At 35.6% G+C, this 14960-nt stretch overlaps 1 long non-coding RNA gene across 2 annotated transcripts; it reads right to left on the bottom strand.

The window, feature by feature from the left end:
* Positions 1–152: 152 nt before the first annotated feature.
* LOC137960410 (uncharacterized) lies at positions 153–7765 on the bottom strand. 2 transcript variants are annotated; one of them, XR_011114154.1, is made up of 4 exons: positions 7558–7765; positions 2234–2399; positions 1585–1622; positions 153–759 (listed from the first exon to the last, which is right to left on the bottom strand). It is a non-coding gene; the product is annotated as an uncharacterized lncRNA (long non-coding RNA). The 2 variants fall into 2 exon arrangements; XR_011114155.1 differs by having other exon boundaries at positions 7574–7765.
* Positions 7766–14960: the final 7195 nt, after the last annotated feature.

The following is a 14960-nucleotide window of genomic DNA, read 5'->3' as shown; positions in this document are numbered from 1 at the left end:
ATGCTGAAATCAGGGTTACCAGCTCTGGTATATCTCAGTTCATGTAGTTATGCTACCACGATTTAGTCAAAGATTGATAATGTGTCAAACAAATACTAATGTTTACTCATGGACCTCAGCTTAAATGTATCACCACAAGAAAAAAGCTGTATGAAAACATTATTGTAGTTCCAAAATAGTACATTGTGCTTCATTGCAACATAAATGTTGCTGCTAAGTATTTACCTGTTTGTGAAAAGCTGAGACTCGAACAGAAGTAATATTAAAGGAGTATCTTCTGCAAAACCAAGTTGATTTACCGTTTGGACAGCAAGCTAACAAACTGGGAAAAGATAAAGATTATTGTGAATAACCCACTTGACCCAAACACAGACAGGTACCTGAGCACAGGGGTACTGAACTGCAGAACACCGTTTACCTGTTGCCATTCTGTTTAACCGAAGATTTTACATGTAAATCTTTGTACAGGTAGGAAATTTAAATCTCATACCTTTATTGTAAAGCCATAGTTGAAGTAATCAAGTGAAGATGTTAATCCCATTTGTGATCTCCAAAATTTGTGGACCCACATGTGACGAGCTGCTAAAGCATCAAAGAATTGATGTTTTATTACAAACTACTAAAATTTAGTCACAGCTCTACCAAAGTGGTCACAAGGATTGTAAGTTCTTTGTTACATGCAAACATATAGGATGTGAGAGGCTGAAACAGTATAAAGATCCCAGGCACCTGTTAAAATACCATCCATGAGAAACACACCTGCTCAAATCAAAGTAATAAGAGAAAACCAAAGTTAAGTATCATCCATGAGCAAAGTCTACTGTCCAAAAGCAACTGTTGTCCTAAGAATCCCCCATAAAAAAAACAGAGCATCCAATATCAAAATTAATGTTCTATTGCAGCTAAAGACAAGCAAGGTGATAAAGCCGATCCTTTCAGAGTCTTAATGACACCAACACAAAATTCATTTTTTACAGAAAAGCTCACTACTCTTATAAGCTGTCATGTTGACCTCAATGTCAGAAATCCACTTGCAAGCTGATTAATCATGGATAAATGGATAACGAGCTTTTATCTTTAGGCATCTACATAATAAGCTAAAGTTTGATAAACACGCCTTTTATTTAGTCTGTATTGTTGATTAATTGATTATACAACATAAAGTGAAATTTACAAGTGAAAACTATAACATAAGTAGGAATAGTTACACAATCAAAATGCAAAAAATTGATCAAGGACAGGTGATGTGTCATTCGACCAAGATCTTTACTCAGATCACCTGAGTTTATACCTCATTTAAGGAACTTGATTTTCAAGAACACATGAGGATTTTCAAGACATTCTGAACAGATTCAAACAGGTGGTGTTTCTCATGGATATTTATCTCCAATATAAGCTATTATTAATGAAGAAACAGTAGTCCAAGAGATCAACTTGTAGAAGTTGCAACCGCTTCTCAGCCACTTGTAATAAAACATCAATCCTTTGGCGCTCAGAAGCTCCATATGTGGTCTAAACTGAGCTTTAAATTTATGAGACACCGATCCAAAGATGGGGAAGTAACAACTTTGGAGAAGTGTCTACCTGATAGAGTGTGGAAGCAGACTGCCCGGTAGTCCCACCTGATTAGAAATATAGTGTCAGGCAGTCAGCTAAATAAAATGTAATGTTTCTAAAAAGCCAAAGCAAATATAGGCCAACTTATCTAGGATTGGGAGTCGCTGTTAAACCCTAAACCCCAAATCTTCTAGTGCCTCTAAAACAAAGGCTAGTGAGTTGTTCCTTTCATGTGATCCACTTAACCCATGTGAATAGGTCCATTCAGGGGTCCCATTCACAGTCCTTTGTTTCAGAGGCACCATCTTTTCTACTCCAGCAAATCCCAACCTATTTGTCTTGGTCTATGGTACCATATGTACCAAACCAGTCACTTGAAACTAGCCATTATTGCCAATACAATCTACTCGACCAAAAAAGAAATTTTGATCTAAATTTACAATGTATTTACAACATCAGTTTCATACTGACATACCTAGTGACTAGATTACCATATTCTATGAGACAGAGAAAACACGTAGTTCTGAAAGGTTGTAGATATCCTATATATGGGGTGCCAGTATGGTTCCAATCCAACCTCTAGTGGGTAGGCATGGAAACTGAAAATATAGAAAATAAAACCAAGCTATTCACTCATCTTCCTATCTTATTGGTTGTAATTCCAAATAACTTGTACCAGGCAACAGGCATCCAACTTGCTGGCAGGACACCTCAGACCATGCACATTAGACTCCATATGATTTTGACCATCCCCAAAAAGTCTGGAATGCATCTCGGCATCAGAATCGCAATCACTCTATGAATCCCTGAGTGATTTGGCATCAATTTCATCTCCTAATTGCCTGTAAGCCATTCCAAAATCCACAACAAACACATTATTTTCCACCTGTAAATACTGAAAATATTAAATAATCACATAATGTAGCCTGTCTATATGACAGATTGAATTTTGTCCACTGAAAGGAAACAATAAGATGAAGCTTCACTTGTGTAGAATTTGAACCTATGTGAAGGGCTTGTTTAGTTCTGTCTAACCAGGTTCAATTGCCAATTGAACTGTTATAATATTAGTTAATAAAAAATGATATGGTATCTTTTAGTGAATTTACTAACTTTAGCATCTTAAAAGCGAAAAGACTTCGTGAAAAACATCTAATAGGTTCAAGAGCATAAAAATAAAACCAATAGCTTTTCCAGTCAACATCAAAATAGTGATTATGAAACCACAACAAAGTCCCCACATGAATTTGATGCAACCTTAGAGAGAAATTAACGAACCATAGAATTCAAAGGAAAATTTCAAGAAACCATACGTTAACGATCACAAGATCACAAGAAAGCCCTTCATGCACTAGGATTTCTGTAAGTTCCACTAGAAATGTTTAACATGGGTATCCAACTGATAGGAACTCTCAAATTTCCAAAAAATCAAGGAAGAAGGAAGAAGAAGCAAGAGAAAAGGTGGCACATGTGGACCCATGCACGCGCATGGGGGCGTAGGAGCTCGAGGGCAAAAGAGGAAAATGATAATCGAGGGCAAAAGTGGTAATAAAGTTAAAAGTCAAGGGTCGAAATGGAAGTCCCACCTTCCTTCTTTTGATGGATTCCTAGAATTTCTACTTTCCTTTGTTAAAATATCTCTAGAAGATAAGATTGTAATTGATTTAGAAGTTTCCTAGATTTTCTCCTTTGATTTTGTATTCTCCCTTTGATTGATGTAATTAGGGAGCCTAATTGTTCAAGGAGTTTCCCTAAACATGTAATGGAAAAGTATAAGTAGGGGTCTTGGTTGAAGGAAAAATCAATCAAGCATATTCCTCAAGTCTCTCTTGCCTTGCTCTCCTCTCCCTCTCTCCCCTTCTCTCCCACTTTCTCTTTCTCTCTCTCTCTCTCTTTCTCTCTCTATCTCTTTCTCTCCCTTGCCTAGAAGAACCTTAATTCTTTATTTGGAAGCTAAGTAGATAAGACCTTGAAGAAGTTCTTATCAAAGTGGTATCAGAGCAGGACCATTCCTTGAGGCCTCTATCATCAACATGGTCAATACAAGAAGTATAGAGCTCCAATTACAAGAGGTGGTTGCTACCCAAGAGCCCAACCAAGAAAACTGCAGTGAAGAAATCTCTAGTTAGAAAGATCAAGTACAACAATTGACCACCATGTTTTAAACTTTTTTGGAAGAGAGGAATGCAAGACCTTCTTCTCCTCCTCGACAAGCCATGGATCATGAAGCTTCAAGAAAACCTATTTTTGGTAAGTTATCCTCCCCTTCACCACCAATCCTCTACCCCTTCACTTCCAAATATTCCTCCTCATCATAACTCTTCTACCTTCCATCTTCCTCCCCATTACATGACCACTCCAACCGCATCCCTACCCACTTACCCTCAGCCACCATATCCCACTTCCTATCCTCTTGATCACCCTCATGCTACACAATCTATGCCCCATAGACATTTCTCCTATTTCTCCAACTCACCTTCCTTTGACCACCACTCTCCCCCACATGAAAACATGAATATAAAAGGAGGATCAGTACAAGCTTGCATGGCCTGAATAGATTTTCCAAAATATAAACCTGAAGATGACCCAATGGAGTGGGCTTATATGGTTGAACAATTTTTTGCTTTTCAACAAACCGATGAAAACCAAATAGTGCTTCTAGCTTTGTTCCATCTAGAAGGAGATGCAAGACATTGGTTCCAATGGCACAACTGCACTAGCCCTCTTCTCACTTGGTACGAGTTTGTACAAGCACTTTGCATACGATTTGGGCCAACCCAATATCAAGATTTTGATTATCTTCTTGCAAAGCTCAAACAAATTGGCTCTATCAAAGAGTACCAAACAGAGTTTGAACACATTGCCAACCGAGTCCATTGGCCAGAGCATATTCAAGTTGGTAGCTTCATTGGCGGCCTTAAACCAAAAATAGCAACTGAGGTAAGGTTATTCCATCCAAAAACTCTTATTTAAACAATTTACCAAGCTCATGTACAAGCAGAAAAATTGTTCCTCCTACGGTTCTGACCTAAGGGATCTCTCCCTCAATCCATCCAAACCACAATTCCTCATGCTCGGAGTAACACTTCTTTTGGGGATAGTCAAACTCGAAGGCCATTCAAGAGGCTCTCCCTTGAAGAAATTGATTGAAAGCAAAGCAAAGGTCGATGTTTCAACTATGACAAAAAATTCACTCCGGGTCACAGATGCAAAAAATTCCAGTTGTAATTACTTGAGGATGAAGAAAACAACTCAAGTCCTCCGTTTGAGATCATAGAAGAAAAGATCACAAAATCCGAAGTATCCTTCCATGCCCTCTTTGGGGTTCTACAACCTCAAACCATGCAATTTGACGGGCGGATCAAAGGCCATAAGGAATGCATCTCGGTTGATAGTGGAAGCATTCATAATTTTATGTGTGGAAAAATTTCAAAACACCTTGGGTTTCCTCTATATCAAATTTCAATTTTTTTGGTTATGGTGAGAGAAGGGACCAAAATCCAATGTTCATCTAAAGTGATGAATGTATCAATTGAAGTCCAAGGATCTCGCATTCATAAATATTTCTTTGTCCTTTTGATAAAAGGAGCGGATTTGGTACTAGGAATGCAATAGTTTCACACCTTAGGGGAAGTTATTTGGGATTTCAAACACATGACCATAGAATTCTAAATCAAAGATGCTCGAATTAAGTAGGGGGGCATAACATAAGGTGAACATGACTTGGTCTAGTTAGAATCCTTACCAAAAGTGGCATCTTCCCAAGATCAGGCCATCCTATTCCAAATGGTCAAGCCAACATATCGCAAGGTGAACCTACTCTAGTGCTAGCTCTTCCAAATTTTTTGAAGTTGTTCCTTATTGAATGTGATGCTTGGAGAATCGGTATTGGAGCAATCTTGATACAGGATGGACAGCCAATTGCTTACTATAGCCGACCTCTCAAAGGTAGGATGCTCTCTTGGACAACTTATGAGAAAGAGATCTATGCCCTGGTCCAAGTTGTACAACATTAGCAACCTTATCTAATTGGCAGAAGGTTCACAGTTCGATTGTTCAGTGGATTTCATCGAAAGACTTCCTCTTTCAAAAGGCAAGACGGTGATTTTAGTCGTCATGGATAGGCTAAGCAAATATGTTCATTTTTGTGCCCTCGAGCACCCATACAATGCAAAGACTATTGCCGAAGCCTATGCCACTCATAGCCAAACTACTTGGCATGCATACCACAAACTATCACTTCAGACAAAGACAATTTTCTTAAGCTCCTTTTGGAGAGAATTTTTCTTATTGCAGGGCACAACTCTACAAAGGAGTACGACTTATCATGCTCAAATGGATGGTCAAACCGAAGTGGTCAAACGATGTTTGGAGACCTACTTGCGCAGGTTCGTAGGCGACAAATCATCTTCTTGGAGCCTCTATCTTCCTTGGGCAGAATACTCTTACAACTCTTCATATCATTATTCCTTGAAGATGTCTCCTTTTGTGTATATGGCAAACCTCTCCCGATCATTTCATCATATGTGAAAGGCACCACACATATCACTGCTCTAGAAGAAGCCTTTCTAAATAGAGATCAGACCTTGAAACTAGCCAAACACCATCTTGCCTTCGCGCAACAACACATGAAGAGTCAACATGATCACAAACACAAGGAAGTCGAGTTTTCCATAGGCGATTGGGTCTATCTCAAGCTTCAACCATATCGGCGACAATCACTTGGCCACTAGACGGAATAAAAAACTTGCTCCAATTTTTTTGGACCCTTCAAGTACTCCAACGAATTGGCAAAGTGGCATACCATTTTGCAGCTACCAAATGAATCTACCATCCATCCAATATTCCACGTCTCTCAAATAAAGAAGCACAAACCATTTCTACCATTCTACCATCCATCAAAGCCAAAACAACCACTCTTCCATTGGTGATATTGAAGAAACGTCGAGTACGACATGACTCTCGCTTACACACAGAGGTCCTAGTCCAATGGGATTAAACCCCACTCGGAGAAGCCACATGGGAACGTGAGGATGACTTCCTTCTTCGCGTTCTGAATTTCCAACCTTGAGGGTAAGGTTGATCTTCAGGAGGAGTGGAATGATAGGAACCCACAAATTTCAAAAAAATCAAGGAAGAATGAAGAAGAAGCAAGAGAAAAGGTGGTACATGGAGGGGTAGAATGATAGGAACCTACAAATTTCAAAAAAATCAAGGAAGAATGAAGAAGAAGCAAGAGAAAAGGTGGCACACATGTGGACGCATGCACATGCATGGGGGGCGTAGGAGCTTAAGGGAAAAAAGGAAAATGATAATCAAGGGAAAAAGTAGAAATAAGGTTAAAAGTCAAAGGTAAAAATAGGAGTCCTACTTCCTTCTTTTGATGGATTCCTAGAATTTCTACTTTCCTTTATTAAAGAATCTCTAGAAGATAAGATTATAATTGGTTTAAAAATTGCCTAGATTTTCTCGTTGGATTTTGTAATCTCTCATTGATTGGTGTAATTAGGGAACCTAATTGATTGAGGAGTTTCCCTAAACATGTAATGAAAAAGTATAATTAGGGGTCTTGGTTGAAGGAAAAATCAATCAAGCTCCCTCTCTCTCCTTCTCTCCCACTTTGTCTCTCTCTCTTTCTCTCCCTATCTCTATCTTTCCCTTGCCTAGAAGAGCTTTAATTTCTTCTTTTGAAGCTGAGAAGATAAGACCTTGAAGAAGTTCTTATCACCAGCCAGCCAAAATTCAAAAAAATTATGCTCTCATAACCATCAAAAGAAAAGATAGCTAGGACTCATAGCAATCAAAAGACTGCATGAAGACTCGAATAAGAAAATCTTTATATGTTAAAAAACGTCGGGCAACAAGATAACAAAATAACGGAAAGGTGTGTCTCTACAAAGGAATATTAGTTGACTTTAGGAACTCAATAGAAGAAATTTAACAGGAAAAGAAAAAAATGAAATCAACAGCATTCCTCTAAAAGTATAAAATTATAATAACCTCTAGTTCCACCAACCAATTGTTTACTGCATCGATTCATAACCAAGCGTGCGACATCCTCAAAAGAAGAACCGCCAAGATAAAAAAAACTAAGCAGCGGAGCTCAGCAATTTGTAGCGCAAGAACTCGGATCCTAGCGCGTGGGTTTCTTTCTTTGCATTCTCACGGACGGGAAGAGTCGGGACGCTCCCGAGTAAAGGAGGCTTTGTGTATATAATTTACAACCGCGCGATGGGATGCTGGGCGTGATGCCCTCTTGCTTCATGCTCGCTCGTCCTTTTCACCTTGCAACATGTTGGTCTCTGGATCCTTATTAAAATAATTTGAACATAAATTATAATTTAAATGATAAATATTATTAAAAATAGAATTAACCAAATTATAGATGCACAATATACATGAAAAATATATAAAAAATACATCTCAAAATGAACTCCTCATCTCAAACAACTAAGACAATGGAATTTAACTCTTAAGTAGGCATTTCCTTATTCTTAGATTTTGGAGTCCCCAATCACAATAGACCTCTCTAATAGTAACCAAAGTTGACAAAATCCCGTATTTTGATGATAAAAAAAACTTATGCTAGTGAACTAATGCTTGCAATTCAAGTATTTTACAATGTGTTAGCTTCAAGTGACACAAATACAAGATATACGATGAAGAACCAACATATTCACACAAAAGACCTTCAGTTAAATAGCAAATCGAGTTATATTGAAGAAACAACTAAGAGAAAGAATGAAGATTGGAGTATCTAGAATCTAAGTCAAATAGAAAATTTCATGAAACTTTAGATTTGTACAAAGTTAGCCAACCAAATTCAAACTCTTATGCAAAAGTATGTTTAAGAGCATTAGGGCATACAATGTTTTCAAAGCCATATTTTTCAAGGTTGTACAAATATTTTAGAATCAATAAATCACTTAGTTTTGGCCTAAGTCATGCTTATAACTTAATTTGTAATTTAATCACTCTTATGCATGATCGATCATCCTCTTAGCTATATAATCAAACATCTAAAATAGAACAGACCTTCAACATAAAACACGATCAATCATCTTGTATGACATGATCAATCATCTAGTGTGTTGAAAGGCAAGACTACTAATAAATGATCAATCAACCTTTATAGGCATGATCAATTATCCAAAAGTTTGTCAGCAAGTGTATATAGTCATTGGGGTGATTGATCGATCAATTAAAAGGTATGATCAATCAACATCCTTGAGCAATTTTTTATACAACGGTCCAAAACGACTAGTTTCACCAAGAAACTTATAACTAGAGATCCAAACTCACCTTAAGCATTGAATTAACATTTATTGGCATACCAAAGCTTTCAACAAGTATTTTTTTATTTTACTCTTCGAGTGAGGAAAAAGCTTTAATCTAACCAAATCTTCCAATTTCTCTGCATTTTCTTGATATTTTTAATTTTATCAAGCTCTACACACTTCATTGCACGTGCATAAAGGATTGAAAGCTTGAAATCTCTCCAAAAGTAAGGTATAAGTTTTTACTTTTCTTTTATATTCTTTTTTTAAGAGGTTTTTTAGAACCATAAATCTAGTAGGGTAGTGCCTTAATAGTTTTTACTAGTAGAGCAAAATAGTGAATTTTTCTCAAGGGCTCTTGAGCGGTGATTACCACTAGGGGAACATCGAGAACAAAATGTTTTTGCTTCTTTGTAGCTATGTGCATGTGCTGACAATTTTTCTTCCTTAGTTTTAGTTACACTTTAAGCAATTGATTTTTTTATTTTTATACTCAATTAAACAAATTTAAGATTTTTCATATTATAACTCAATTCATTTCATGTTATATCAAGAAGATATTATGTTCCAAGAGGGTTGTGATACCAATTCTACACCCATGTTTGATTGTTTAAAATTAGGATGAAAATTTTCTAACAAACAATTAGGTATGAATTATGGAAAGAAATCACATATTGATCCTTCCCATTCCTGAATATAAAAGGAAGAATTATCCCGAAACTAGCGTGTGATTAATGACCTTGTCATTGTAAAAGTAGATGACAATGCTAAGGTTTTTGAACTCTTATTTAAGTTTCTTAAGTAAAGAAATGTTAGATTGTTTTTCTTCTTGTACTGCCAAGGATTTATGGGAGAAACTTTAAGTGCACTACATTTGGAGATAATGTAAATCCTCATGCTTCTTGGAGAAATTATCTCAGATAGATATGAGACATCTGAGAGTGATAACCTTAAGGAAATGGGTAAGGAAGAATTAGTGTTGCTACTAGATAAATCTATATCCTCCTTTAAAAGCAAATAAAAAGAAACTAGAAAGTTGAGTGGGTAACTTTTGAAATTACAAACGATGAATGAATCCTTACATTAGAATCTAGGCTTCCATTAACCAAACTTCAAGTTTCTCTTAGAGTGACTTGTTGGAAAGGAAGGACGGAGGTGAAGATGTGATGAGAAGAAGGAGAAGAAGGAAGAAAGTTAAACAAGAAAACAAAAGTAGTGATGAGAAGGAAGGAGAGTTAGGGTTTGTGTACACCTTCTCCCTTAAAAAGTATTATTTATATCTCTCACTAGAAAGATAATTACAAAGTTACCAATTTACGTAAGCTAATAAAGAAGAGTAACACAAAGTTAAGAACATAAGAAAATTATCTTAATCTTCCATAGTTTTAAGTTCTCCAAGATCCTGAAAGTTGATACGTCCTCCAAACTAGAAGTGTTTAGGAGAAAAAAAATGAAAGACACATCTCAAAATGTGAAAGACTCAAAGTCCATTCTTCAAAACATTCATGAATGGAGACACAAAAATGACAATCTTTGCGCTAGGATTTTAAGACTCCAAGAAGACAACAAATATTAAAATCCCACGAATGTGTAGCAAAAAAAGTCTCTGAATTATCCTATGCCATAAAGATACTAGCAACTCATAATAAATCATATTAGGGAATAAGAAATGTGAGAAAGAGGAACTGTGAACTTGAAAAATATGATACAAGCAACAAAAGAAATTTAGGAGCTTTGGTAGGACTGATATAGCAAAGGTCACAATAGTTTCCTTGCTTAATGATGCATGTTATAAATGTAGACAGTTAAGCCATTATGCATTTGAGTACTTACTAGTAGATCTAAACCGAATGAGGTCAAACAATTTGGATACCCAAGGGAAATCTGATTTTACCTTCAAATGATAGGACTATGGGACCCAAAAAAATTTGGGTACCCAAGGCTACTTGATCTCCAAGCAAAGAGTATTGTTTATGAGCCAAGCCATATGCCAAATAAAAATGATCCCAATAGCTTGTGGGACATGAATTGTGTAAATCAAACTCCAAATTTGATGTCCATATCATTTCAGATGTTTGTCGATAAGACAATTTTGAGGATTGACTTAATAATAATTTCATCATTTTACCACATATACTAGTCCTTTTCTAGTTTATGTGGACTTGGAATTAAATTGAATATTAAAGTTCATATAGATTAGTGTTTTAAGCAATCATTGGCTTAAGAAGCATTAGGTAATCATCTACCAGTGACTTATCAAGGAAAGATTGTGTTAGACATCAACCCAATTTAAAATTAGTTGATACAAATTGGAAATAATACAAGTTGTTCTAAGTAAGGCCATGAACATTAAGTTGAAATAGACTTGATCTATTTCCAACTATCCTTTGGAATGTGTTACAATGAGTGGTTCAAGTAGATGATGACTCATGAACGTCTAAAGTTTTTTAAGAATTTCATGTCCAAGAGATTCATATCAATCTATTTTGCCCAACTAGAACAACTAGCCTTAAAGGGAAAAAGGTTTACTCACTAAGACTCATTGTTGAATAACTCCTTAAAATCAAATATCTTTTCTTGCTTGTGTGTTGATGCATTTCCTACTTTCTCAAAGTTTCAAAAAGAGATGTCACAATTGAGAAATGATTTTGCATCTTGTCTATTGGAGTATCTAGAGTAAGCATAACAATTCACTATTAGACATTACATATTAATTGCAAGTATCTATTTCCATTAATCCATTAGTGACGCTTTGGAACCCTAATTTATTTTTTGGCATGCTTAGGAGCAAATCAGCCTGGTATTTTCTCTTAATCTTATAAATCTTTAAATGGATTCAATTAGAGGTTGCTAAATGAAATGAAGAAGGTCATTGTTACCTAAGGTTTCAATTAAAATTAATGAAATGAACCCTATCGAGAGTCATGTTTGACATAATTGGGTAAACTATAAGTGTACGTTAGGTATTTCCCAAAAATTAGAGTTGCTACACATTGAGAGAAAGATTTAGTTTGATGGATAAATGAAACTCATGAAATTATTTGTCTCTCTACTAAAACTAAATAAGCCTAATGTGATTGAAATAGATTAGGTTCAATTAGAAGATAATTATAAAATCTTCAAGTCCTACTTGAATTAGAACGTTTGTAGCCCAAAATTAGATTAAATGTGAAATCTTAGGTGTAGCTACTTAGGATGCCTTTTTGCCTAGAATATGAGATTTAATTAAATTTTCATAAGATAAGAATATGAAAAGATTACTGACATCACTCGGTATAGGCAAATTAGGCTTACATTGTTTTAGCCCTTACTTGGATAGTAAGAGCTAATGATTTGGGTGAATTAGAAAGGATAAAAATTGCTTAAATGGACAATAGGCATCAATATTTAGATATTTTGTACTTTTAAAATTAATGGGCTTGTGTTTTAGATCTTTTTCAAGATTTTGAGAATCTCATGTCATGGCTATGAATTAATTTTCACCTTAGAATCCGATTCTATACATGTCTTTTATGTTTAATTTTCATACTTAGGTGGAGAACTAGACATGATCTTTGTCTAATTCACTATAGTACTTTAAAAATTGTTATGAGTTTGCTGATTGCAAATTCAAATTTGCATGCTTATGTTAAAATTTGACTCACACCCTTCCTACAATTGTGAAGATCCTAAATTGTGTAGATGTATGAAAAGATCTTCACAAAGTACATAAGTCTACAAGAAGATAATGAAATTCATAATCTTTACCCCTCTTTGAATTTTTGATCAATTTAATAGGGTTCGGTCTTCATTTTAAACATTCAAAAAACACTTTTCAGAGCCTTAGACCCCCGAAAACCTTCAAACCTAAATTTGACCTTTAGGGCACCTAGAACTTCTTTTGCAACCATGGATCGAACCACACGCAATTCAAGGCGAGATGGGGAAGGTGAATCCTCAAAAGTTCCTTATTGGAGGTATCAATTTCACTAAAAAGCCTAGAAGAGAAAATATATGGAGCTTTTCCTAGATAGAAGTATGGTTAATGTGCCTATAAAACTCGACATGAGTATTTTTAGGAGAGAGTATAAAGGTTTGATACTATCAATTGGGCATATGAGTCTATATTTATAACTAATTGTAAGATCTACCCAAAATGGGTGAAAGTATTTTATTCAAAGCTTTGTTTGGTGGAAGAGGAAGGAGAAAATAGCTCAATCTCATATCGTATGTAAAGCAAAACTGAGATTTCTGTGAGCATAAGTAATCTAAATGACATGTAGAGGATACCCAAAGATGGTTTACAACATTACACAAAAGAGAGGTGGCCCTCAAACTTGCATTAATGCCATTAGTTGTGTGTTTGATAAGACAATCAAGAAATCCTATATGATTAAGATTAAGGACATTAGCATAGAACTACGAGTATTTATGAAGATCATGATCCATATTTTGAATGCCAAAAAAGGCACTTATTCACACCTTTGGACGATTGATATTTTGTGGATGTGGGCCCTAACCTAGAGATTGAAGATAGACTATGGCTTATTTGTAATGCATCACATGATAGAGTGTAATGAATAAGATTTGGACGGATGGTTTGCCCTTCAAGGAAATCATTACCTTGATCATTTAGCACCACACATTCTAGTTTGAGCATGAGGTCCCTTTGGTGACCTCAAAGAAGATGGTCATTGGCAAAGTCAATGTAAATTTGGGTTTGAGAAAGTTAGGGACACCAGATCTCAAGCATACCAAGGGAAGAGAGCCCCAAGAGGCTGAGTGCTCGCTGATGAGTCTAGTCCTGACCGGAAGCAAGCTAAGCTTTCTTTTTTCATGAAGAGGAAGAGAGGTGAAGGTTTCAGACTACATGACCCGCTTAGAGAAGGATTTGACTGAGCTTAAAGAAGGGTAGAAGGAAATTAAGAAATCTTAGATTGAGATCAAGGTTGCCCAAGCTAGGATGGAAGAGTTTTTCTACACCATCTTTACTTGTGTTATACCTACTCCACCACCTCTATCCCCATCTCCAACCAAGGAGTAGAGTCTAAACCTCTAGCTTCATGACTCTTTAGTTTTATCATAGGTTGACATCTATTGCACTTTTTTTTTTTTTTTTTATGATTTGGATGTTTCATCTTATGTAAATCCAATTGATGTCTCAATTGTAATGCACCCATTTTGATAATCAATGCAATGACTATTTTCTTTTTATCTCTATTCGTGCTTAAATTGCTTATTATATATTTTTTTATGAATGATAAAAAGAGGGAAGAAGTGTTTAACATAAATTAGATGGGAGTAATTAAAATGAATGAATACGTAAAATACACAATTTTATTCATGCATAAATTGAGTAATATTCCATGATGATTAGAACTAAGGGGAAACTTTTCATTTTCCATACGTTACGTTTTGTCATCATAAAAAGGATGAGTTTTTTTTACCTAGATTGACTCATTATCGGGTTTTGATGACAACAAAACATAAGCTTGTGAGTTGATGTTTGCAATGCATTACCTTCAAGTAACACAAATACAAGGTCTATGTGGAAGAACATGCAAGTTCATACAACAAACCTCAAGCTAAATGGTGAATCAAACACCTATGAGGAAGAATGAAGACCTTCAATTTAAGTCAAATATAAAATCTCAAGAATTCCAGTTTTGTAAGAAGATAGGCTGCCAAATTTGAATTCTTAGATAAAAGTATGTTTTTGGAGCTTTAGGGCTTCAATTGTTTTCTAAAACCATCTTTTCCAAGCTCATATAAATCTTGTAAAATCATTAAATAATTTATTTTTGGCATAAATCATGCTTAGATCTTAATTCTATAAACAACCAATACGCATGATCAATCACTACTTAGTAGTATGATCGATCATCCACAATACAACAAACCTTAAACATAAAGTATGATTGATCATCCCATGTGTTGGAAAGCAAGGTTGATAATGAATGATCGAGCAACCCTTATGGGCATATGATCGATAATACATAATGTTACTAGGTAGAAGTTATAAGTATGATTGATCATCCTTTGTAGGCATGATCAATCATCTAGAATCTTGCCAGACTTGTGTAAAACATGGTCAATGGATATATAGTCATTCTGCTTTTGCAAAAAAAATTAAATCAATTGATGGAT

Source organism: Aristolochia californica, unplaced genomic scaffold (genome assembly GCF_029961685.1).
Source record: "Aristolochia californica isolate CCGP_79_NKW_82.1479 unplaced genomic scaffold, dmAriCali1.0.hap1 SCAF_3, whole genome shotgun sequence".
Taxonomy (NCBI): Eukaryota; Viridiplantae; Streptophyta; class Magnoliopsida; order Piperales; family Aristolochiaceae; genus Aristolochia; species Aristolochia californica.
The sequence above is the reverse complement of the archived record's forward strand: the minus strand, read 5'-3'. Positions and strand labels throughout refer to the sequence as shown.